At 38.4% G+C, this 25,865-nt stretch overlaps 1 protein-coding gene across 3 annotated transcripts in view; it reads left to right on the forward strand.

The window, feature by feature from the left end:
- CCDC7 (coiled-coil domain containing 7) overlaps positions 1 to 25,865 on the forward strand; it is a 433,255-nt gene that overhangs the window by 68,893 nt on the left and 338,497 nt on the right. The window lies entirely within an intron of this gene.

A 25,865-nucleotide genomic window follows, 5' to 3' on the forward strand; every position in this document is an offset into this window, starting at 1 on the left:
TGGGTCAAATGGTATTTCTAGTTCTAGATCCTTGAGGAATCGCCACACTGTTATCCATGATGGTTGAACTAGTTTACCATCCCACCAACAGTGTAAAAGTGTTCCTATTTCTCCACATCCTCTCCAGCACCTATTGTTTCCTGATTTTTTAATGATTGCCATTCTAAGTGGTGTGAGATGGTATCTCATTGTGGTTTTGATTTGCATTTCTCTGATGGCAAGTGATGATGAGCATTTTTTCATGTGTCTGTTGACTGTATGAACGTCTTCTTTTGAGAAGTGTCTGTTCATATCCTTTGCCCACTTTTTGGTGGGGTTGTTTGTTTTTTTCTTGTAAATTTGATTGAGTTCTTTATAGGCTCTGGATATTAGCTCTTTGTCAGATGAGTAGATTGCAAAATTGTTCTCCCATTCTGTAGGTTGCCGGTTCACTCTGATTGTAGTTTCTTTTGCTGTGCAGAAGCTCTTTAGTTTAATTAGATCTCATCTGTCAATTATGGCTTTTGTTGCCGTTGCTTTTGGTGTTTTAGACATGAAGTCCTTGCCTATGCCTATGTCCTGAATGGTATTGACTAGGTTTTCTTCTAGGGTTTTTATGGTTTTAGGTTTAACATTTAAGTCTCTAATCCATCTTGAATTAATTTTCACATAAGGAGTAAGGAGAGGATCCAGTTTCAGCTTTCTACTTATGGCTAGCCAATTTTCCCAGTAGCATTTATTAAATAGGGAATCCTTTCCCCATTTCTTGTTTTTCTCAGGGTTGTCAAACAACAGATGGCTGTAGATGTGTGGTATTATTTCTGAGGACTCTGTTCTGTTCCATTGGTCTATATCTCTGTTTTGGTACCAGTACTATGCTGTTTTGGTTACTGTAGCCTTGTAGTATAGTTTGAAGTCAGGTAGCCTGATGCTTCCAGCTTTGTTGTTTTGGCTTAGGATTTTCTTGGCAATGCAGGGTCTTTTTTGGTTCCATATGAACTTTAAAGCAGTTTTTTCCAATTCTGTGAAGAAAGTCATTAGTAGCTTAATGGGGATGGCATTGAATCTATAAATTACCTTGGGCAGTATGGCCATTTTTACAATATTGATTCCTCCTATTCATGAGCGTAGTATGTTCTTCCATTTGTATCCTCTTTTATTTCACTGAGCAGTGGTTTGTAGTTCTCCTTGAAGAGGTCCTTTACATCCCTTGTAAGTTGGATTCCTCGGTATTTTATTCTCTTTGAAGCTGTTGTGAATGGGAGTTCATTCATGATTTGGCTCTCTGTCTGTTACTGGTGTATAAGAATGCTTGTGATTTTTGCACATTGATTTTGTATCCTGAGACTTTGCTAAAGTTGCTTATCAGCTTAAAGAGATTTTGGGCTGAGACGATGGGGTTTTCTAAATATACAATCATGTCATCTGCAAACACGGACAATTTGACTTCTTTTCCTAACTAATGCCCTTTATTTCTTTCTCCTGCCTGATTGCCCTGACCAGAAATTCCAACATTATGTTGAATAGGAGTGGTGAGAGAGGGCATCCCTGTCTTGTGCCGGTTTTCAAAGGGAATGCTTCCAGTTTTTGCCCATTCAGTATGATATTGGCTGTGGGTTTGTCATAGGTAGCTCTTATTATTTTGAGATACGTTCCATCAATACCGAATTTATTGAGAGTTTTTAGCATGAAGGGCTGTTGAATTTTGTCAAAGGCCTTTTCTGCATCTATTGAGATAATCATGTGGTTTTTATCTTTGGTTCTGTTTATATGCTGGATTACGTTTATTGATTTGCATATGTTGAACCAGCCTTGCATTCCAGGGATGAAGCCCACTTGATCATGGTGGATAAGCTTTATGATGTGCTGCTGGATTTGGTTTGCTAGTATTTTATTGAGGATTTTTACATCGATGTTCATTAGGGATATTGGTCTAAAATTCTCTTTTTTTGTTGTATCTCTGTCAGGCTTTGGTATCAGGATGATGTTGGCCTCGTAAGATGAGTTAGGGAGGATTTCCTCTTTTTCTATTGAATTGAAGAGTTTCAGAAGGAATGGTACCAGCTCCTCCTTGTACCTCTGGTAGAATTCAGCTGTGAATTCATCTGGTCCTGGACTTTCTTTGGTTGTAGGCTATTAATTATTGCCTCAATTTTAGAGCCTGCTATTGGTCTATTCAGGGATTCAACTTCTTCCTGGTTTAGTCTTAGGAGAGTGTAAGTGTCCAGGAAATTATCCATTTCTTCTAGATTTTCTAGTTTATTTGCATAGAGGTGTTTATAGTATTCTCTGATGGTAGTTTGTATTTCTGTGGGGTTGGTGGTATCCCCTTTATCATTTTTTTATTGCATCTATTTGATTCTTCTCTCTTTTCTTCTTTATTAGTCTTGCTAGTGGTCTATCAATTTTGTTGATCTTTTGAAAAAACCAGCTCCTGGATTCATTGATTTTTCTAAGGGTTTTTTGTGTCTCTATCTCCTTCAGTTCTGCTCTGATGTTAGTTATTTCTTGCCTTTTACTAGCCCTTTATGTGTTTGCTCTTGCTTCTCTAGTTCTTTTAATTGTGATGTTAGGGAGTCGATTTTAGATCTTTCCTGCTTTCTCTTGTGGGTATTTAGTGCTATAAATTTTCCTCTACCCACTGCTTTAAATGTGTCCCAGAGATTCTGGTATGTTGTATCTTTGTTCTCACTGGTTTCAAAGAACATCTTTATTTTTGCCTTCATGTCGTCATGTACCCAGTAGTCGTTCAGGAACAGGTTGTTCAGTTTCCATGTAGTTGAGCGGTTTTGATTGAGTTTCTTAGTCCTGAGTTCTAGTTTGATTGCAGTGTGGTCTGAGAGACAGTTTGTTATAGTTTCTGTTCTTTTACATTTGCTGAGGAGTGCTTTACTTCCAACTATGTGGTCAAGTTTGGAATAAGTGCAATGTGGTGCTGAGAAGAATGTATATTCTGTTGATTTGGGGTGGAGAGTTCTGTAGATGTCTGTTAGGTCCGCTTGGTGCAGAGTTGAGTTCAGTTCCTGGATATCCTTGTTAACTTTCTGTCTCGTTGATCTGTCTCATGTTAACAGTGGGGTGTTAAATTCTCCCATTATTATTGTATGGTAGTCTAAGTCTCTTTGTAAGTCTCTAAGGACTTGCTTTATGTATCTGGGTGCTTCTGTATTGGGTGCATATATATTTAGGATAATTAGCTCTTCGTGTTGAATTGATCCCTTTACCTTTATGTAATGGCCTTCTTTGTCTCTTTTGATCTTTGTTTGTTTAACGTCTGTTTTATCGGAGACTAGGATTGCAATCCCTGCCTTTTTCTGTTTTCCATTTGCTTGGTAGATCTTCCTACATCTCTTTATTTTGAGCCTGTGTGTGTCTCTGCATGTGAGATGGGTCTCCTGAATACAGCAGAGTGATGATTCTTGACTCTTTATCCAAGTTGCCAGTCTATGTCTTTTAATTGGACCATTTAGTCCATTTACATTTAAGGTTAATATTTTATGTGTGAACTTGATTCTTTCATTTTGATATCAGCTGGTTATTTTGCTCGTTAGTTGATGCAGATTCTTCCTAGCATCAATGATCTTTACATTTTGGCATGTTTTTGCAGTGGCTGGTACTGGTTGTTCCTTTCCATGTTTAGTGCTTCCTTCAGGAGCTCTTGTAGGGCAGGCCTGGTGGTGACAAAATCTCTAAGCATTTGCTCGTCTGTAAAGGATTTTATTTCTCCTTCACTTATGAAACTTAGTTTGGCTGGATATGAAATTCTGGGTTTAAAATTCTTTTCTTTAAGAATGTTGATATTGTTTAATATTGGCTCCCCACTCTCTTCTGGCTTGTAGATTTTCTGCCGAGAGATCCGCTGTTAGTCTGATGGGCTTCCCTTTGTGGGTAACCTGACCTTTCTCTCTGGCTGCCCTTAACATTTTTTCCTTCATTTGAATTTTGGTGAATCTGACAATTATGTGTCTTGCAGTTGCTCTTCTCAAGGAGTACCTTTGTGGTGTTCTCTGTATTTCCTGAATTTGAATGTTGGCCTGCCTTGCTAGGTTGGGGAAGTTCTCCTGGATAGTATCCTGCAGAGTGTTTTCCAACTTGGTTCTATTCTCCCCATCACTTTCAGGCATACCAATCAGATGTATATTTGGTCTTTTCACATAATCCCATATTTCTTGGAGGCTTTGTTCATTTATTTTTACTCTTTTTTCTCTACAATTCTCTTCTCGCTTCATTTCATTAGTTTGATCTTCAATCGTTGATACTCTTTCTTCCAGTTGATTGAGTCAGTTACTGAAGCTTGTGCATTTGTCGCGTAGTTCTCGTGTTATGGTTTTCATCCCTATCAATTTTTTTAAGGTCTTCTCTGCATTGATTATTCTAGTTATCCATTCATCCATTCTTTTTTCAAGGTTTTTAGTTTCTTTGTGCTGGTTACGTAGTTCCTCCTTTAGCTCTGAGATGTTTGATTGACTGAAGCCTTCTTCTCTCAACTCGTCAAAGTCATTCTCCATCCAGCTTTGTTCCGTTGCTGGCGATGAGCTGCGTTCCTTTGGAGGGGGAGATGTGCTCTTATTTTTTGAATTTCCAGCTTTTCTGCACTGCTTTTTCCCCATCTTTGTGGTTTTATCTGCCTTTGGTCTTTGATGATGTTGATATACTGACGGGGTTTTGGTGTGGGTGTCCTTTCTTTTTGTTAGTTTTCCTTCTAACAGTCAGGACCCTCAGATGTAGGTCTGTTGGAGTTTGCTTGAGGTCCACTCCAGACCTTGTTTGCCCGCGTATCAGTAGTGGAGACTGCTAAAGATAGAATATTGCTGAACAGTGAGTGTTGCTGTCTGATTCTTGCTCTGGAAGCTTCGTCTCAGGGGTGTACCCCGCCATGTGAGGTGTAAGTTGTCGGTCTGCACCTAGTGGGAGATGTCTCCCAGTTAGGCTACTCAGGGGTCAAGGACCCACTTGAGCAGGCAGTCTGTCCGTTCTGAGACCTCAACTTCCATGCTGGGAGATCCACTGCTCTCTTCAAAGCTGTCAGACAGGGGCATTTACCTCTGCTGAGGTTTCTGCTGCTTTTTGTTTAGCTATGCCCTGTCCCCAGAGGAGGAGTCTACAGAGGCAGGCAGGCCTCCTTGAGCTGTGGTGGGCTCCACCCATTTCGAGCTTCCAGGTGGCTTTGTTCACCTACTTAAGCCTCAGCAATGGCGGGCACCCCTCTCCCAGCCTCGCTGCCGCCTTGTAGTTAGATCTCAGACTGCTGTGGTAGCAATGAGGAAGGCTCCGTGGACGTGGGACTCTCTGGGCCAGGTGTGGGATATAATCTCCTGGTGTGCCATTTGCTAAGACCCTTGGTAAAGCACAGTATTAGGGTGGGAGTTACCTGATTTTACAGGTGTTGTGTGTCTCACTGTCCTTTGGCTAGGAAAAGGGATTCCCTTTCGCCTTGCACTTCCCACGTAAGGCAATGTCTTGCCCTGCTTCAGGTCTTTCTGGCTGGGCTGCACTCGCAGACAAGTGACAACTGTCCGATACGCCCCAGTGAGGTGAACCTGGTACCTCAGTTGAAAATGCAGAAATCGCCCGTTTTCTATGTCACTGATGCTGGGAGCTGGAGGCTGGAGCTGTTCCTATTTGGCCATCTTAGGCACGCCCCTCTTGGTATTATTTCTTTAAATGTTTGGTAGAATTCAGCAGTGAAGCCAATGGGTCCTGGGTTTTCCTTACTGGGAGACTTTTTATTACGGCTCTGATCTAGTTACTTTTTGTTGGTCAGTTCAGGTTTTGGATTTTTTCATGTTTCAATTTTGGTAGGTTGTATGGGTCTAGAAATTTATTTCTTTTAGATGTTTCAATTCATTGACATATAGTTGCTCATAGTAGCCACTAATGATTCTTTGAATTTCTGTGGTATCAGTTGTAATATCTCCTTTTTTGTATCTGATTTTTATTTATTTCAGTCTTTCTCTTCTTTTCTTAGTCTGGCTAAAGGTTTGTCAATTTTATTTATCTTTTCAAAACACTAATTTTTTGTTTCATTGATCTTTGTATTGTTTTCTTCATCTCAAATTCATTTATTTCTCCTCTCGTCTTTATTATTTCTTCTACTAATTTTGGGTTTGGTTTGCTGTTACTTTTCTAGTTTTTTATGTTGCTTCATTAGGTTATTTATGTGAAATTTTTCTTCTTATTTGATGTAGGCACTTGTAGCTATAAAGTTTCCTCTTAGTACTGTTTTTGCTGTATCCCATAGGTTTTGGTATATTGTGTTTTCATTATTATTTCTTTCATGATTTTTTTCAGTTCCCTTCTTAATTTCTTCATTGACTCGCTGGTCATTCAGGAGCATATTGTTTAATTTCCATGTGTTTGTATAGTTTCCAAAATCCCTTTTGTTATTGATTCGTAGTTTTATTTCATTGTCAGGGAAGGCACTTGGAATTATTTCAGTTTTATTTGAATGTTTTAAGACTTGTTTTGTGGCCTAACATATGGTATATCATTGAAAATGATTCATGCACTGCAGAGAAAAATGTGTATTCTGCAACCGTTGGATGAAATGTTCTATAAATATCTATTAGTTCCATTTGTTCTATAGAACAGATTAAGTTTGATGTTTCTTTGTTGATTTTCTGTCTCAGAGATCTTTCCAATACTAAAAGTAGGGTGTTTGGCCGGGCATGGTGGCTCATGCCTGTAATCCTAGCACTTTGGGAGGTTGAGGAGGGTGGATTGCCTGAGTTCAGGAGTTCAAAACCAGCCTGGAGAACACGGTGAAACCTTGTCTCTACTAAAAAAATACAAAAAAATTAGCCAGGCTTGGTGGCAGTTGCCTGTAGTTCCAGCTACTTGGGAGGCTAACGCAGGAGAATTGCTTGAACCTGGGAGGCAGAGGTTGCAGTGATCCGAGATCACGCTACTGCACTCCAGCCTGGGTGACAGAGTGAGACTCCATCTCCCAAAAAAAAAAAAAAAAGTAGGGTGTTTAAGTCTCCAGCTATTATTGTATTGATATCTATCTTTCTCTTTAGTGCTAATAATGTTTGCTTTATATATCTGGGTGTTCCAGTGTTGGCTGCATATATATTTACAATCATTATATCCTCTTGCTGAATTGACCTCTTTATCATTATATAATGACCTTTTTGTCTCTTCTTACAGTTTCTGTGTTGAAATCTATTTTGTCTGATATAAGTACAGTTACTTCTGCTTTTTTTTGGTTTCCACTGGCATGGAGTATTTTTTTCTATTACTATATTTTCCATCTATGTGTCTCTTTATAGGTAAAGTGTGTTTCTTGTAGGCAACAGATTATCGGTTCTTGTTTTTTTAATCCATTCAGCCATCACATATCTTTTGATTAGAAAGTTTAGTCCATTTACATTCAGTGCTATTACTGATAAGTAGGGACTTGCTCCTGCCATTTTGTTATTTGTTTTCTGGTTGTTTTACAGACTTATCTTTCTTCTTTCTTTCTTTTTTTTTTTTTAGTGAAGGTGACTTTGTCTGGTGGTTTGAATTTCTTGCTTTTTATTTTTTGTGTATTCCTTGCATGTTTTTTGATTTGAGGTTACCATGAGGCTTGCAAGTACTGTCTTATAACCCATGATTTTAAACTGATGACAACTTAACACTGATTGCATGGACAGACATACACATGGAAAGAAAACTCATAAAAACTCTACAGTTTAATTTCATCCACTTGTTCATTGATTTTTTTCTTTCTGTACTATGTCTTGAAAAAAGCTGGTGTAGTTTTTATTTTTGCTTTATCATTGAGTATTTAAGTCAAGAGTTGTTTACACACCACAGTTACGGTGTTACATCATTCTGTGCTTTCCTGTGTGCTTACTATTACCAGTGAGTTTTGTACCTTCAGATGATTTCTCATTGCTTGCTAACATCCTTTCCTTTCAGATAAAAGAATTCCCTTTAGCAACTCTTATGGGACAGGTCTGGTGTTGATGAAATCCCTCAACTTTTGTTTATATGGGAAGGTCTTTATTTCTCCTCAATGCTTAAAGAATATTTTCGCCAGATACACTATTCTAGAGTAAAAGGTTTTTTCCTTCAGCTTATTAAATATGGCATACCACTTTCTCCTAGCCTGTAAGTTTTCCACTGAAAAGTCTGCTGCCAGACACATTTGAGGTCTGTTGTATGTTATTTGTTTCTTTTCTCTTGCTGCTTTTAGGATCCTTTCCTTATCCTTGATCTTTGGGAATCTGATTGTTAAGTACCTTGAGGTAGTCTTCTTTGGGTTATATTTTCTTGCTAGTCTATAACCTTGTACTGGAATGTTGATATATTTCTCTAGGTTTGGGAAGTTGTTTGATAGTATCCCTTTGAATAAATTCTCTAACCCATCTCTTTCTTCTGTTCAAGGCCAATAACTCTTAAAATGCCCCCATGGGACTGTTTTCTAGATCTTGTATGTGTGCTTCATTGTGTGTGTGTTTGTGTGTGTTTCTCTTTTGTCTCCTCTGTCAGTGTATTTTCAAATAGGGGGATGGGGGAGGGATAACATTAGAGAAATACCTAATGTAAATGATGAGTTAATGGGTGCAGCAAATCAACATGGCACATGTACACATATGTAACAAACCTGCACATTGTGCACGGGTACCCTAGAACTTAAAGCATAATACAAAAAGAAAAGAAAAGAAAAGAAAAAACAAATAACCTATCTTTAAGCTCACTAATTGTTTCTCTTGCTTGATCAATTCTGCTATTAAGAGAGTCTGATGCATTCTTCAGTGTGTCAGTTGCATTTTTCAACTCCGAAATTTCTGCTTGATTCTTTTTTAATATTTTAATCTCTTTGTTAAATTTATCTGATAGAATTCTGAATTCCTTCTCTGTATTATCTTGAATTTGAGTTTTCTGAAAACAGCTATTTGAATTCTCTTTCTGAAAAGTCATATATCTCTGTTTCTCCAGGATTGGTTCTTGGTGCCTTATTTGGTTCATTTGGTGAGGTGTTTTCTTGGTTGGTGTTGAAGCTTGTAAATGTTTATAAGGGTCTAGATTTTGAAGAGTTAGATATTTATTATAGTCTTCACAGTCTGAACTTGTTTGTGCCGTCCTTCTTGTGAAGACTTTTTACGTATTTGAAGGCACTGGGGCCCCAAGCCCAATAATGCTGTGTTTTTTGTAGACTCTTAGAGGTATCACCTTGTTGGTCTTGGATAAGATCCAGAATTCTCTGGATTACCAGGCAGGGACTTTTCTTCTTTTCTCTTACTTTTCTCAAAGGAACAGAATCTCTTTCTCTCTCTCTCTGCTGAGCCATCTGGAACTGGGGGTGTGTTGTTCAAGCACCCCTGTGGTCACTGCCATTGGGACTGCACCCAGTCAGACTTGAAGCCAGCACAGCACTGGGCCTTTCCCAAGGCCTTTTCCTTCAGGGTGGTGTGTTCCCCCAAGCCCCAAGTGTGTTCAGAGATGCTATCTGGGAGGCAGGGATGGGAGGAAAAAAACCTTAGCATTTTACCTGATGTTTTCTGCTATGGCTAAGCTGGAACTCAACTCATGATACACAGTTCTTCCCACTCTTCCTTTGCTTTTGCTTAGGTAGAGGAGCCTCTCCCTGTGGCCACCACCACAACTGGGTCGTGAGGGCTTCTGCCTGTACACACCATTGATGCTGACTTAAAGCTCATGGGCTCTTCCTTCAGCTTGTGGTGAATGCTTGCAGGCCTGGGACTCACCCTTCAGGGCAGTGGGTTCCCCTCTGACCCAGGTCAGGTCCAGAAGTCTCAGCCTGGGCTCAGGGACCCCAAGAGCCTGCTTGTTGCTCTACCCCACTATGGCTGAGCTGATACCTAGGATGCAGGACAAAGTCACCTTTATGTTTCCCCCTTATTTTCTCAAGCAGAAGGAGTCTTTCATCATAGCTTCCATAGCTTGGAATGTACTGAGTCACCCTTGAAGCCCCCATGTCTCAGAGCCCCGGCCCACAGTGTACTCCGTGCATATCACTGGTGGTTATTCAAGGTCCAGGGCTCTTTAGTCAGCAGGTGATAAGTCCTTCTAGTACTGGGTCCTCTACTTCAAGGCAGCGTGCTCCCTTTTGGCCCAGGGTGTGATTAGAAATGTCCAGGAGCGAGGGCCTGGAATAGTTGGCCTCATGACTCTCCTTGGTACCCTATCCTACTGTACCCGAGCTGGTATCCAAGATGCAAGACAAAGTTCTCTTTACTCTTTGCTTTCTTCTCTTTAAGCAGAAGGGAGTCACTTTCATTTCTGAGCTGCATTTCCTGGGGTTGGGGGAGGGTTGGCACAAGCATTCCCTTTGCCATACCAGGTGGTATCTTCATAGGTCCCATGCCATCCAAGTTCACTGGCTTTAAGCCCAACCTAACCCTATAAATAGTCTGTAAATTGGAGTCCTTGTGTTCTAGACTGCCTTTCAAGTTCACCTGGGAACCCAGAGCCCTTCAGCCCACGGTGTTGAGGATTCCCAAGAAACTCAAGTTCAGCCACTAGGATGGTCAGTTTCCCTCTGGCAAGAGCTGGTCCAAATGCTCCCTCCATGTGTGGGTGCTGGCTGAGCCCAGCATGGCTTTATTCTCTGCTGTGACAGGACAGCTCTGGGTTCATTGTTAAGTCCCCCCACTGTTGTGCTCTACCTCCCCAAAGTGCACAGATTCTCTCTCCACCCCACATGGCTGCTGCACTGTGATAGGGGATGAATAGCATCAGCATTTGATACTGTCTCTTCTGCCCTCCTCAATGCCTCTTTTGGCAATCTGACTTTAAAATGAGGTACTGTGATTGCTCACCTCATTTTTGGTTCTTGTGGTGGTGCTTTCCTGTGTGTAGATAGTTGTTAAAATTTGGTGTTCTAACAGAGGGGACGAACAGTGTAGACTTCTATTTTGCCATCTTGCCACCACCATTCTTGTCTCAGCCTTGCACATCATTCCTGCTTCGCTCTTCAATGAAGCTTTCAGTATTCTAAAATATATTAAAGTCCACTGGACCACATTTCTAATACTATATAAATGTGAAATGTAGTCAATGAATGAGTTTACCTTCTTTTGTTATAAATTACTTAAAGAATTTCTGATCATGATGTAGATGTGTGAAGGAGAACTGTGGAAGTAATTGTTATATCCACACAAGGATAGGGATCAAGAAATCTGAGTAGTCGTCTGTTTTCAGAGAAGGAAATTTAACATGGCAATTGGTGAAATAGGATGGTGGGGAGAGAATAATGGTTATGGAATATGTAAAACACAGGATTTCTAATTTTTATTTTTATTTTTAATTTTTTTATTTATATAAATTTATGGGGTAAAGTGTAATATTGTTGTATGCATAGACTGAATAGTGGTGAAGTCAGGGCTTTTAAGGTCTCCATCACTCAAATAACGTATGTTAACATACCCATTAAATAATGTCTCATCATCTACCTCCCTGCCTACCCACTGACCCTTCCAAGTCTCTGATTTCTGTCATTCCTCACTCTAAGTCCTTGTGTACACATTGTTTAGCTTCCACTTGTAAATTAGAATATGGGATATTTGTCTTTCTGTGTCTGGCTTGTTTCACTTAATATAATGACCTCCAGTTTCATCTATGTTGCCACAAATAACAGGATTCCATCCTTTCTATGACTGAATGGCTGAATAATATTCCATTGTGTATATGTAGCACGTTTCTTTTTTTTTTTTTTAATTGTAATAGTTTTTTGGGGAACAGATGTTTGGTTACATGAATAAGTTCTTTAGTGGTGATTTCTGATATTTTGGTGTACCCATCACCCAAGCAGTGTACTCTGTACCCAATATATAGTTCTTTATCCCTCACCCCCCTCACATCCTTTCCCCGAGTTCCCAACATCCATTGCATTATTCTTATGCCTTTGCATCCTCATAGCTTAGGTCCCACTTATAAGTGAGAGCATACGGTGTTTGGTTTTCGATTCCTGAGTTACTTCACTTAGAATAACAGTCTCCAAATCCATCCAGGTTGCTGTGAATGACATTATTTCATTCCTTTTTATGGCTGAGTAGTATTCTATGGTGTGTGTGTGTGTGTGTGTGTATATATATATGTGTATATATATATATATTTTCTTTATCCACTCATCGATTGATGGGCATTTGGGCTTGTTCCATATTTTGCAGTTGCAAATTGTGCTGCTATAAACATGCAAATGCAAATACCTTTTTTGTATAATTACTTTTTTTCCTCTGGGTAGATACCCAGTCATGGGATTGCTGGATCAAATGGTAGATCTACTGTCTACTTGTAGATTTTGTTTTTTGTTTTGATACGGAGTCTTGCCCTGTCACTCAGGCTGGAGTGTAATGGTGCAGTCTCAGCTCACTGCAACCTCTGCCTCCTGGGTTCAAATGATTCTCCTGCCTCGGCCTCCCAAGTAGCTGGGATTACAGGCACCCACCACCATGCCCAGCTAATTTTTGTATTTTTAGTAGAGATGGGGTTTCACATGTTGGCCAGGCTGGTCTTGAACTCCTGACCTCATGATCTGCCTGCCTTGGCTTCCCAAAGTGCTGGGACTATAGGCATGAACCACTGCGCCTGACCTACTTGTAATTTTTAAAGGAATCTCCATGTTGCGGGAAGTCAGGGACCCCGAACGGAGGGACCGACTGAAGCCATGGCAGAAGAACATAAATTATGAAGATTTCATGGACATTTATTAGTTCCCCAAATTAATACTTTTATAATTTCTTACATCTGTCTTTACTGTAATCTCTGAACATAAATTGTGAAGATTTCATGGACACTTATCACTTCCCCAATGAATATCCTTGTGTTTTCCTATGCTTGTCTTTACTTTAATCTCTTAGACCTGTCATCTTCTTTGTAAACTGAGGAGGATGAACGTTGCCTCAGGACCCTGTGATTGTATCAACTGCACAAATTGTTTGAAGAGCATGTGTGTTTGAACAATATGAAATCTGGGCATCTTAAAAAAGAACAGGATAACAGCGATGTTCAGGGAACAAGAGAGGTAACTTTGAACTGGCCACCGGTGAGCCAGATGGAACAGAGCTATATTTCTTCTCTTTCATAAGCAAATAGGAGAAATATCGCTGAATTCTTTTTCTCAGCAAGGAACATCCCTGAGAAAGAGAATGCGCCCTGAAGGTAGGCTTATAGATGGCCCCTTTTAAGGCATCCCATCTTTTATGGTCAAAGCCAAAGGGATGAAATAAGCCTGGTCTCCTATAGCACTCCCAGGCTTATTAGGTGGAGGAAAATTCCTGCCTAATAAATTGTGGTCAGACAGGTTATCTGCCCTCAAACCCTGTTTCCTGATAAGATGTTATCAATGACAAAGCGTGCCTGAAACTTCATTAGCAATTTTAATTTCTCCTTCTCTGGTGGTCCTGTGATCTCGCCCTGCCTCCATTTGCTTTGTGATATTTTATTACCTTGTGAAGTATGTAATCTCTGTGACCCACACCCTATTCATGCACTCCCTCCCCTTTTGAAAATCACTAATAAAAACTTGCTGGTTTTATGGCTTGGGGAACATCACGGATCCTGCTGACATGTGATGTCTCCCCCGGACACCTAGCTTTAAATTTCTCTCTCTTATGCTCTTTCCCTTTATTTCTCAACCCATCCGAAACACTTAGGAAATAGAAAAGAACCCATGTTAAACATCAGGAGTGGGTTCTCCCAATATCTCCACGCTGTTTTCCATAGCGGTTGTACTAGTTTACATTCCCACCAGCAGCGTAAGGTGTACCCTTTTTACTACATCCACGCCAACATCTATTATTTTTTGATTCTTTGATTATGACCATCCTTGTAGGAGTAAGGTGGTGTCGCATTGTGGTTTTGTATTGCATTTCCCTGATCATTAGTGATGTTGAGCATTTTTTTTTCATGTTTATTGGCCATTTGTATATCTTCTTTTGAAAATTGTCTATTCATGTCCTTAGCCCGCTTTCTAATGGGATTACTTGTTTTGTTCTTGCTAATTTGTTTCAGTTCCTTGTAGATTCCGGATACTAGTCTTTTGTCAGATGTATAGATTGCAAGAATCTTCTTGCATGCTGTGGGTTGTCCCTTTACTTTGCTGATTGTTTCTTTTCCTGTGCAGAAGCTTTTTAGTTTGAGTCCCATCTATTTATCTTTGTTTTTGTTGCATTTGATTTTGGGCTCTTAGTTATGAAGTCTTTGCCTAAACCAATGTCTAGAAGGGTTTTTCTGATGTTATCTTCTAGAATCTTTATGGTTTTAGGCCTTAGATTTAAGTCTTTGATCCATCTTGAGTTGATTTTTGTATAAGGTGAAAGATGAGGATCCAGCTTCATTCTCCTACATGAGGCTTGCCAATTATCCCAGCACCATTTGTTGAATAGGGTGTCCTTTCCCCACTTTATGTTTTTCTTTGCTTTGTGAAAGATCAGTTGACTATAAGTATTTGACTTTATTTCTGGGTTCTCCATTCTGTACCAGTGGTCTATATGCCTATTTTTATACCAGTACCACACTGTTTTGGTGACGATAGCCTTATAGAATAGTTTGAAGTCAGGTGATGTGATGCCTCCAGATTTCTTCTTTTTGCTTAGTCTTGTTTTGGCTATGTGAACTCTTTTTTGGTTCCATATGAATTTTAGGGTTGTATTTTCTAGTTCTGTGAAGAATGATCGTGGTATTTTGCTGGGAATTCCATTGAATTTATAGATTACTTTTGGCAGTATGGTCATATTTACCTCAAAATAATAAAGATCATTTATAACAAACCCACGGCTAACACTATACTGAATGGGGAAAAACTGAAGGCCTTTCCTCCAAGGAATGGAACAAGACAAGGATGTCTACTTTCAACACTTTTATTAAACATAACACTGTTCATGCTTTAAATGGAATTATTTTTTTGATTTCTTTTTCAGTTCAGTGAAATGGTATATAATCAATTCTGGTTTTTTTTTTTTTTTTTTTTTTGAGACGGAGTCTCGCTCTGTAGCCCAGGCTGGAGTGCAGTGGCCGGATCTCAGCTCACTGCAAGCTCCGCCTCCTGGGTTCACGCCATTCTCCGGCCTCAGCCTCCCGAGTAGCTGGGACTACAGGCGCTGCCACCTCGCCCGGCTATTTTTTGTATTTCTTAGTAGAGACGGGGTTTCACCGTGTTAGCCAGGATGGTCTCGATCTCCTGACCTCGTGATCCGCCCATCTCGGCCTCCCAAAGTGCTGGGATTACAGGCTTGAGCCACCGCGCCCCCCCTCGATTCTGATTTTTGCATATTGATTTTGTATCCTGCAATTTTATTGAATTTGTTAATCAGTTCTAACAGTTTTCTTGGGGGTTGACTCTAGGTTTTTCTAGGTATAAGGTTATATTATCTGTGAACAAGGATAATTTGACTTCTTCCTTTACCATTTGGATTCCCTTTATTTCTTTTTGTTACCTAATTTTTCTGGCCAGGACTTCCAGTGTTATGTTTAATAAAAGTGGTGAAAGTTGACATCCTTGTCTTTTTCCAGTCCCTGGAGGAAAGACCTTCAATTATTCCCCATTCAGTATAATGTTAGCTGTGGGTTTGTTATAGATGACCTTTATAATTTTGAAGTATGTTCCATCTATACCTATTTTGATGAGGGTTTTTATTATAAAGGATGTTGAAGTTTATCAATTGCTTTTTCAGCAGCTATTGAAATAATCATGGTTTTTGTTCTTGATTCTCTTAATATGATATATCATGTTTATTGATTTGTAGACATTGAACCATCTTTATGTTCCTGGGATGATGGCTCTTACTTGATCACGGTGATTGATTCTTTTTTTTTTTTTTTTTTTTGAGACAAAGTCTCAGTCAGTCATCCAGGCTGGAGTGCAGTGGTGTAGTCTTGACTCACTGCAGCTTTGGCCTCCTAGGCTCAAGCAATTCCTCCCCCTCAGCCTCCCTAGTAGCTGGAACTACAGGTATGTGCCACCATGCCTGGCTAATGTTCTTTTTGTTGCCCAGGCTTGTCTTGAACTCCTGGGTGGAAGTAATCCTCCTATCTCAGCCTCCCAAAATGTTGAGATTATAGATGTGAGCCACTGCACCTAGCCGTAAATGATCTTTAAATGTGTTTGTTGAGTTTGATTTGTATTTCGTCGCAGATTTCTACATCTATGTTCATCAGTCATACTGGCGTGTAGTTTTCTTTTTTTGCTGTGTCGCTGTCTGGTTTTGATATCAAGGTAATGCTGGCCTTGTAGAATGCATTTGGAAGCATTCCCTTCTCTTCTACTTTTGAAGAATTTGAGTAGGATTGGTATTAGATCTTCTTTAAATGTTTAGTAAAATTCAGCAGTGAAACCATCAGGTCCTGGGTTTAACTTTGTTGGGAGACTTTTTATTACACCTTGATCTTGTTACTTATTACTGGTTTGTTGATATTTTCTGTTTCTCCATGGTTCAATCTTGGTAGGTTGAGTATGTCCAGGAATTTATCTATTTCTTGTAGGTATTCCAATTTGTTGACTATTGTTGTTCATAGTAGTCTCTAGTGATTCTTTGTATTCTGAGGTCTCAGTTGTTATTTCTCCTTTTTAGCTTCTGAATTTATTTGGGTTTTTCTCTTTTTTTCTTAGTCTAAAGGCTTATCAATGTTGTTTATCTTTTCAAAACATCGACTTTTTCTTTGTTGATTTTCTGCACACTTCTTAGTCTCAATATCATGTATTTTTGCTTTAATCTTCATTATTCTTTTCTTCTACTTATTTTGGGTTTGATTTCTTTTTCCTTTTGTAGTTCCTTGAGGTTCATCATTAAGTTATTTGAAGTCTTTCTACTTTTTTCCTTAACGTCAGCATTTATTGCTATAAATTGTCTTCTTAATGCTTTTGCCATATTCTGTGAACTTTGGTATGTTGTATTCCCATTTTAATTTGTTTGAAGAAATTTTTAAGTGTCATTCTTAATTTCTTTATTGACTCATTGATTGTTTAGGAACATGGTAACATCTATGTGTTTGTGTAGTTTTTGAGGTTTTCCTTTTGTTAATTGATTTGTGGTTTTATTCTATTTAAGTTACAAATTATACTTGAAATGATTTCTATGTTTTGCATTTGTTCAGATTTGTTTGATAGCCTAAGATATGGTCTATTCTGAAGAATGCTCCATATATTGATGAAAACAATGTGTATTCTGTAGCAGTTGGGTGAAATGTTCTGTAAATGCCAGATAGGCCTATTCAATTTTGTGTGTCATTTAAAGTCCCTTATTGTTACTGTATTACAGTTTATCTCTCCCTAGAGATCTATATTTTAGTTAATGTTTGCTTTATATATTTGGTAGTTCTGTTATTGAATGCACAGGTATTTATAATTGCTACATCCTCTTGCTGAATTGACCTCTTTATTATTATATAGTGACTTTCTTTGTCTTTTTTTGCAATCTTAGATTTATAGTCTATTTTATCTAAGTATAGTTACTCCTGCTCTTTTTTGGCTTCCAGTTACATGGAATATATTTTTCTACTCCATTCACTTTCAGGCTGTGTGTGTGTTTAGAGGTAAAGTGGGTGGGTTTCTTGAGAGCAGCATATCATTGAGTCTTGTTTCTTTATTCATTCAGCCACTCTATGGCTTTTAATTGAAGAATTGAGACCATTTACGTTCAGTGTTATTGTTGAAAAATAAGATCTTACTATGAGCATTTTGATGCCTGTTTTCTATTTGTTTTGAGTCCTTCTTTTCTTTCTTTCTTACTGTTTTCCTTTGTGGTTAAATACTTTTTTATGATAATATGTTCTGATTTATTGCTTTTGACTTTTAATGAATCTATTACATGTTTTTGTGATGTGGTTGCCATGAGGCTTACAAAGGACATTGTATAGTTAAAACAAGTTGTTTTAAAGAGTTGATAATGTATCTTTAATCCCAAATAAAAGAATAGAAACAAAGGAAACACACACACAAACACACACACACACACACAAAATTCTACACTTTAATTTCTCCCCCACATTTTGAGTGAGTTGTCTCAATTTACATATTTTATATTACCAATCTCTTAACAGGTTGCCATAATATTTTTATTTTTGATAGATTTGTCTTTGGACTTCATAATAGAGTTATGATCAAATTGCACACCACAGTTGCAACATAGAGTATTTTGGGTTTCTTCATGTGCCTAATTTTACCATGGGTTTTATACCTGGAAAAATTTTATTTTTATTTTGCGTATTAGTGTTTTATTTTATTTTATTTTATTTTTTCAGATTGAAGAAATCCCTTTAGCATTTTTTTAAAATAAGATGGGTCTGGTAGTTGTGAATTCTCTCAGCTTTATTTTTCTGGAGAAGACTTTATATCTCCTTCATATTTGGAGGATAATTTTGATGGATACAGTATTCTTGAATGGAAGTTGTTTTCTTTCAACACTTTGAAAATCTCATTCTACTGCCTTCTGGCCTGTATTGTTTTCATTAAAAAGTCTGTTGCTGGACAAATTGGAGTTTTTTAATATGTTATTTGCTTCTTTTCTCTTGCTTCTTTTAGGATTCTCTCTTTGTTCTTGACCTTTGAGAGCTTCATTATTATGTGTCTTATGTAGTCTTCCTTGGGTTGAATCTGTTTGGTGTTCTCAGAATTTCTTTTACCTGGATATTGACATCTTTCAGAAGTTTTGGAAAGTTTTCTGTTATTATTTCTTTGAATAAGCTTTCTACCCCTTTCTTTTCCTCAGCTCTCTCTTGAACATCAATAATTTTTAGATTTGGTTCTTTAAAGTAATTTTCTATATCTTGAAGGTAATTTTTATTCCTTTTCATTCTTTCTTCTTTTTTCTCCTCTGACTGTGTATTTTCAAATAGCCAATCTTAGATTTCACTGAATTTTTTTCCTCTACTTGGTCCATTCTGCTGTTGAGAGCCTCTAATGAGTTCTTCAGTTCAGCAAATGTATTTCTCAGTTCCAATATTTGTTTGAGTTTTTAAAAAATTATTTTAATCTTGTTGTTACCTTTATCTGGTAAATTTCTGAATTTCTTTTTTGTGGTACCTTGGAGATCATTGTTTCCTTAAAACTGTTATTTTGAATTCTTGTTCTGAGAACTCATGAATTAACATCTTGCTATAGTCAGTCGTGGTGTTTTTGGTTTGTCCTTTTGGGGAGGTTATGGTTCCTTGTTTGCTGTTGTTTCTTGTGGGTATATGCCTATGCCTTTGCTTTGAAGAATTACTTATTTATTCCCATTTTCTCTTTCTGGCTTTTTTAAAAAAATGGATATATATTACAAGTATTTATCACTGGTTTGCTGCTTTTTTGGGGGCCTCTCGGTGGCTTCTTAAGCCCTGGTTGAGCTCAGCTCTAGTAAATGATGAGAGTGCTGCTTGTCTGGAATTGGGGAGGTCTCAAACGGTTTATCCCAGCAGTGTGGGAAGGCTGGCCAGGGATTTGGGCCAAAGGATTTGGGAATGAATGTTCCTTCTACATCGTGGTCCTGCTGAATAGCCACTCTGATATGGCATCTCCTTTGGTCAAGTTACAGAGTTTCCAGGGCTGGGGATGGTAGTTTTACTTTTCTTCTCTGTCTCTGTCTGTCGTTGGTAATATTTCTCACTTTAGGCAGTCACAATGCGTCCTGAGAGTTAAAGCAAGTCAAGTCTCCTGTCAAGGAACCCAGCGTTGTGGGAAAGCTGGTTGACCCCCTCATTCTTACTTTTTGCCGTGTAGAAATTTGGAGTTGGGGGAAGATTTTCTTCTGCATGTTTGTGGCAGGACAGAATGTGGGGAGGGGCATCATGGATGTGGAAATTCAATTTTCCTACCATCTGCCCAGAGTTTTTTCACTTCTTTGAGGACCCAGAGAAGTGGGAAAACTCCAGGCAGATGGTAGGAAAATATGTCCCATCTTTATATTTATGTTCCGGGTTGTTGCTGGTGAAAATCTCAGTGCTTTGTATTTAACTTATGAGAAGAGTGCCACTATAGTGAATTTGGTATCCACTGGGAGTTGTGGTTTAAAACAAGAAATAACCACCTACTGCCTTAATAAGTACTTATTATTAAGCTAATCTAATTTTTAAAAATGTTTAAAGAAGTTTGCCCTGAGCCAAATATAAGAGACCAAGGCAATTGGGTTACAGTTTGGTTTTATACATTTTAGGGAGACATAAGACATCAGTCAATACATGGGAAGTATACATTGGTTTGGTTAGCAAAGGTGGGGGACAACTTGAAGGAGGGATGTGTGTGGGGGGCGCTTACAGGTCATAGATGGATTCAAGGTTTTCTGACTGGCAATTGATTGAAAGAGTCAAGTTATTATTATCTAAAGATCTGGAATCAATGGAAAGGAGTGTCTAGGTAAAGAGAAGGGGCTTGGAGACCAAGTTCTTATTATATGAAGTCTCATAGGTGGCTACCCTTAGAAACAATAGATGGCAAATGTTTCCTGTTTAGACCTTTAAGAGGTGCTGGACTCTCAGCTAATCTCTTCAAGGTTGGGAGGAAAGGGGAAAGATCTAATTACGTTAATTAAATTAATAGAAGTTATTTACAGATGCAAATCTCCCCAGTAAAAGATGGCTTTGCAGGACTGTTTCAAAATATGGCAAAGAAACATATTTTGGGGTCAAATATTTGGATTTCTTTCTTTATCTGTCATGTGATGTGATGCCAGAGTCAGGTTGGAGAGTAAGCAATGTTATATAGGGTTAAATAAAATGCGTCTATTTAGATTTTATGGTTTATAGGGCATGTCTTCCCAGGCCCCTTAAATAGGAATTTCAGCAAGAGAGAGAAAAGGTCAGAGTTTGGTCCTCACTGGGATAGCCAGGTTGCTAGTTTACTCTAGAAGTAACCCCTCCCTCAGTTTGTTTCTTGCTACATATGTATCTAACTACCTGTTTGCTTGAGAATTCCAAAGGCTAATCTTGAAACAACCCAGGCAGGAAGCAGAGAGGGTGGTTGCAATTTTCTCCCTTCCAGGAAGAAATTGGAGCAGTTAGTCTATAACCAGACCCATGCAGAGATGACACCATCCAGGCTTGTGGATGGTCTGTTAGTCCAGCTAGCCATCAGAAAGCAACAAGCAGACCTACACCCTATGCCTCTCCTGTGCATCATTTCCATACCACCTTTCCCCTTAAACATCCTCTAGGCGGCTTGAGATTTTGAGATGGCTTTTTGAGACTTAAGTCTTGCCATCTCACAAGCTGCTAGCATTTGAATATATCTATTTCCTCCCAGCAAACCTCACGTTTTGGTTAACTTTTATTTTAGGTTTAGGGGTACATGGGCAGGTTTGTTATATAGGTAAACTTCGCATGTCATGGGTGTTTGGTGTACAGATAATTTTATCACCTGGGTAATAAGCATAGTACCCGATAGGTGTTTTTTCTGATCCCATTCCTCCTACCACTCTGCACTCTCAAGTAGGCCCCAATGTCTGTTGTTACTCTCCTAGAATCCATGTGGTCTTGTTGTTTAGCTCACCCTTATAAGTAAGATAATGGGGGTATTTGGCACTAGCCATTTGGATAATGGCTTCCAGCTCCATCCATGTTGCTGCAGAGGATATTATCTAATTATTTTTTATAGCTATGTAATATTCCATGGTGTATATGTATCACATTTTCTTTATCCAGCCCACCGTTGATGGGCATTTAGGTTGACTCCATGTATTTGCTATTGTGAATAGTGCTGCAATAACCATATATGTGCATGTGTCTTCATGGTAAAATGATTTATATTCCTCTGGGTATATACCCAACAATGAGATTGCTGGGTCAAATGGTAATTCTTTTTTAAGTTCTTTGAGGAATCACCACACTGCTTTCCACAACTAATTTACACTAATTTACACTCCCACCAGCAGTGTGTAAATTTTCCCTTTTCTCCTCAACCTCACCGGCATCTGTTACTTTTTGACTTTTTAATAGTTGCCATTGTGACTGGTATGATATGATATTTTATTATGGTTTTGGTTTGCACTTCTCTAATGATTACTGATGTTGTGCATTTTTTGTATGTTTGTTGGCTACATGTATGTCTTCTTTTGAAAATTGTCCATTCATGTCCTTTGTCCCCTTTTTAATGGAGTCATTTTTTCCTTGTAAATTTAAGTTCCTTATAGAATGTGGATATAACACCTTTGTCAGATGCATAGTTTACTAATATTTTCTCCCAATCTCTAGGTTGCCTGTTTACTCTGTTGATAGTTTCTTTTGTTATGCAGAAGCTCTTTAGTTTAGATCTCATTTGTTTTTATCTTTGTTGAAATGGCTTTTGGCATCTTTATCATAAAATCTTTGCCAAGTGCTATGTCCAGAATGGTATTTCCTAGGTTATCTTCCAGAGTTTTTATAGTTTTGGGTTTTCATTTAAGTCTTTAATTCATTTTGAGTTGATGTTTGAATGTGGTGTAAGGTAGGGGTACAATTTCAATCTTCTGCATATGGCTGGCCAGTTATTCCACCCTCAGTTTTTGAATGGGGAGTCCTTTCTTCATTGCTTGTTTTTGTCAGGTATGTTGAAGATCAGATAGTTTTAGGTGTGCAGCCTTATTTCTGGCTTCTCTATTCTGTTCCATTGGCCTAGGTGTCTGTTTTTGCACCAGTACCATGCTGTTTTGGTTACTGTAGCCCTGTAGTATAGTTTTAAGTTGGGTAGTGTGACGCCTCTAGCTTTATTCTTTTTGCTTAGGATTGCCTTGGCTATTCTGATTCTTTTTTGGTTCCTTATGCATTTTAGAATAGTTTTTTCTATTTCTGTGAAGAATGACATTGGTAGTTTGATAGGAATAGCTTTGAATCTTTAAATCGCTTTGGGAAGTATGACCATTTTAACAATATTGATTCTCACTATCCATGAGCATGGAATGTTTTCCCATTTGTTTGTGTCATCTGATTTCTTTGAGCAGTGTTTTAAAGTTCTCATTGTGGAGATCCTTCACTTCCATAGTTAGCTATATGCCTAGATATTTTATTCTTTTTGTGGCAGTTGAGAATGCAATTGCATTCCTGATTTGGCTCTTGGCTTGGATATTGATGTATAGGAGTGCTACTAATTTTGCATATTGATTTTGTACCCTGAAACTTTGCTGACGTTGTTCATCAGCTGAAGGAGATTTTGGGCCAAGGCTATGGAGTTTTCTAGATATAGAATCATGCTGGCAAACAGGGGTAGTTTCACTTCCTCTCTTCCTATCTGGATGCCCTTTATTGCTTTCCCTTGCCTGATTGCTCTTGCCAGGACTTCCAATATTGTGTTGGATACAAATGGTGAGAGAGGGCATCATTGTCTTGTGCTGATTTTCAAGGGAAATGCTTTCAGCTTTTACCCATTCAATATGATGTTGGCTGTGGTTTTGTCATAGATAGCTTTTATTATTTTGATGTATGTTCCTTCAATGCCTAGTTTATTGAAGGTTTTTAACATGAAGAGATGTTGAATTTTATTGAAAGTCTTTTCTGCCTCTATCGAGATAATAATGTGGTTTTGGTTTTTAGTTCTGTTTATTTGGTGAATCAGATTTATTGATTTGCATATGTTGAATCAACTTTGCATCCCAGGGATAAAGCCTATTTGATCATGGTGGATTAGGTTTTTGATGTGCCTCTGGAAGCAGTTTGCTAGTATTTTGTTGAGGAGATTTTTGTATCTATGTTCATCAAGATATTGGCCTGAAGTTTTCTTTATTTGGTGTGTCTCTGCCAAGTTTTGGCATCAGGATGATGCTGGCCTCATAGAATGAGTTGGGGAGGAGTCCTCCTCCTCAGTTTTTTTGAATCATTTTAGTAGGAATGGCACCAGCGCTGCTTTATATATCTGGTAGAATTTGGCTGTGAATCTGTCTGGTCTGGGGCTTATTTTGGTTGGTAAGCTTTTTGTTACTAATTCAATTTTGGAAATCATTATTGGTCTGCTCAGGGATTCAGTTTCTTCCTGGATCATTTTTGTGGTTGTATGTGTCCAGGAATTTATCCATTTCTAGTTTGATGTACTCATTTCTAGTATAGATTTTCTGGTTTGTGTGCATAGAGGCGATCATAGTAGTTTCTGATGGTTATTTGTATTTCTGTGGTGTCAGTGGTAACATCTGCTTTGTCATCTCTAATTGTGTTTATCAGGATCTGCTCTCTGTTTTTCTTTATTTATCTAGCTAGTGGTCTATCATATTAATTTTTTATAAAACCAATTTCTGGATTTGTTGATCTTTCATATTTTTTTTATATCTCAGTTTCTTCAGTTCAGTTCTGATTTGGGTACTTCTTACTTTTTACTTGTTTTGGGGTTGGCTTACTCTTCTCTTCTTCTAGTTGTGAGGTTAGGTTGTTAATTTTAGAACTTTCTAACTTTTTCATGTTGGGCATTTAGTGTTATAAACTTCCCTCTTAACATTGCCTTAGTTGTGTCCTAGAGTTTCTGGTATGTTGTATCTTTGTTCTCATTAGTTTCAAAGAACTTCCTAATTTCTGCCTTAATTTCATTGTTTACCCAAATGTCTTCAGGAAGGGGTTGTTTAAATTCCATGTAATTGTATGGTTTTGAGTGATTTTCTTAGTCTTGATTTCTATTTTTATTTTGCTGTAGTCTGAGAGTATGGTTGGTATGATTTTAATTTTTTTTTAAAATTTGCTAAGGATTATTTTATGGCCAGTTAGATTTTTTGGAGTACGTGCTATGTCGTGATGAGAAGAATGTATATTCTGTTGTTTTTGGGTGGAGCGTTGTGTAGTGTCTATTTGTCCACTGGTCAAATGTTGAGTTTAGGTGCTGAATATCTTTGTTTATTTTCTGCCTCAATGGTCTAATACTGTCAGTGGGGTCTTCTGTCTAATAGCAGTGTCCCACTATTATTGTGTGTGGGTCTAAGTCTCTTTGTAGGTCTCTAAGAACTTGCTTACCCTGGGTATCAATTTGCGTGGTCCTATGTTGGGTGTGTATATGTTTAGAATAGTTAAATCTTCTTGTAGAATTGAACCCTTTACCAATATGTACTGCCCATCTTTACCTTGTTTGATCTTTATTCACTTAAAGTTCATTTTGCCTGAAATTAGGTTTGCAACTCCTGCTTTTTCCTGTTTTCCATGTGCATGGTAAATTTTTCTCTTTTTATTTTGAGCCTATGTGGATTGCCTGTGAGATGGATTTCTTGAAGATAGCATACCATTGGGTCTTGCTTCTTTTTCCAGCTTGCCACTCTGTACCTTTAAATTTGGGCATTTAGCCCATTTACATTCTGTGTTAATATTGATGTGTATGAGTTTGATCTCGCTATCATGTTGTTAGCATTTGATTGCCTGAAAAGGATCTTATTTCTTTTCCACGTATGGCATTCAGTTTGGCTGGATATGAAATTCTTGGCTGGAAATTTTTTTCTTTAGGAATGCTGAATATAGGCCTCCCCCCTGCCCCGCCCCCGATCTCTTCTGGCTTGTAGGATTTCTGCTGAAAGGTCCACTTTTAGCCTGATGGGTGGGGTTCTTTTTGTAGGTGACCTGCACATTCTCTCTAGTTACCTTTATCATTTTTTCTTACATGTTGACTTTTGAAAATCTGATGATTATGTGTCTTGGGGATTATCTTCTTGTGTAATACCTTTCAGGGGCTCTGTGTATTTCTTGGATTTGAATGTTATCCTCTCTAGCGAGGTTGGGTAAGTTTTCATCAGTGATACAGTGAAATATGTTTTCCAGGTTGCTTGCTTTTCCCCCGCCTCTTTCAGGAATACCAATAAGTCATAGATTTGACCTCTACCTAACCCCAGATTTCTCAGTTTTTTTTCATTTTTTATCTTTGTTTTTGTCTGATTGATTTATTTTAGAGAGCCACAGGTGTGGATAGAGTTGCTCGCCCTGCTTTCTGTGTGTTTCCAGGGCAGCAGGAGGCAAATTCAGGCAGAAGTAGGACCACTGAGTTAGAAGCTCTAGCAGGCATGGCTCGCCTGGCTACCAGAAGTGGAGGT

The sequence above is a fragment of the Macaca fascicularis genome, chromosome 9, assembly GCF_037993035.2.
Source record: "Macaca fascicularis isolate 582-1 chromosome 9, T2T-MFA8v1.1".
NCBI classification, from domain to species: Eukaryota; Metazoa; Chordata; class Mammalia; order Primates; family Cercopithecidae; genus Macaca; species Macaca fascicularis.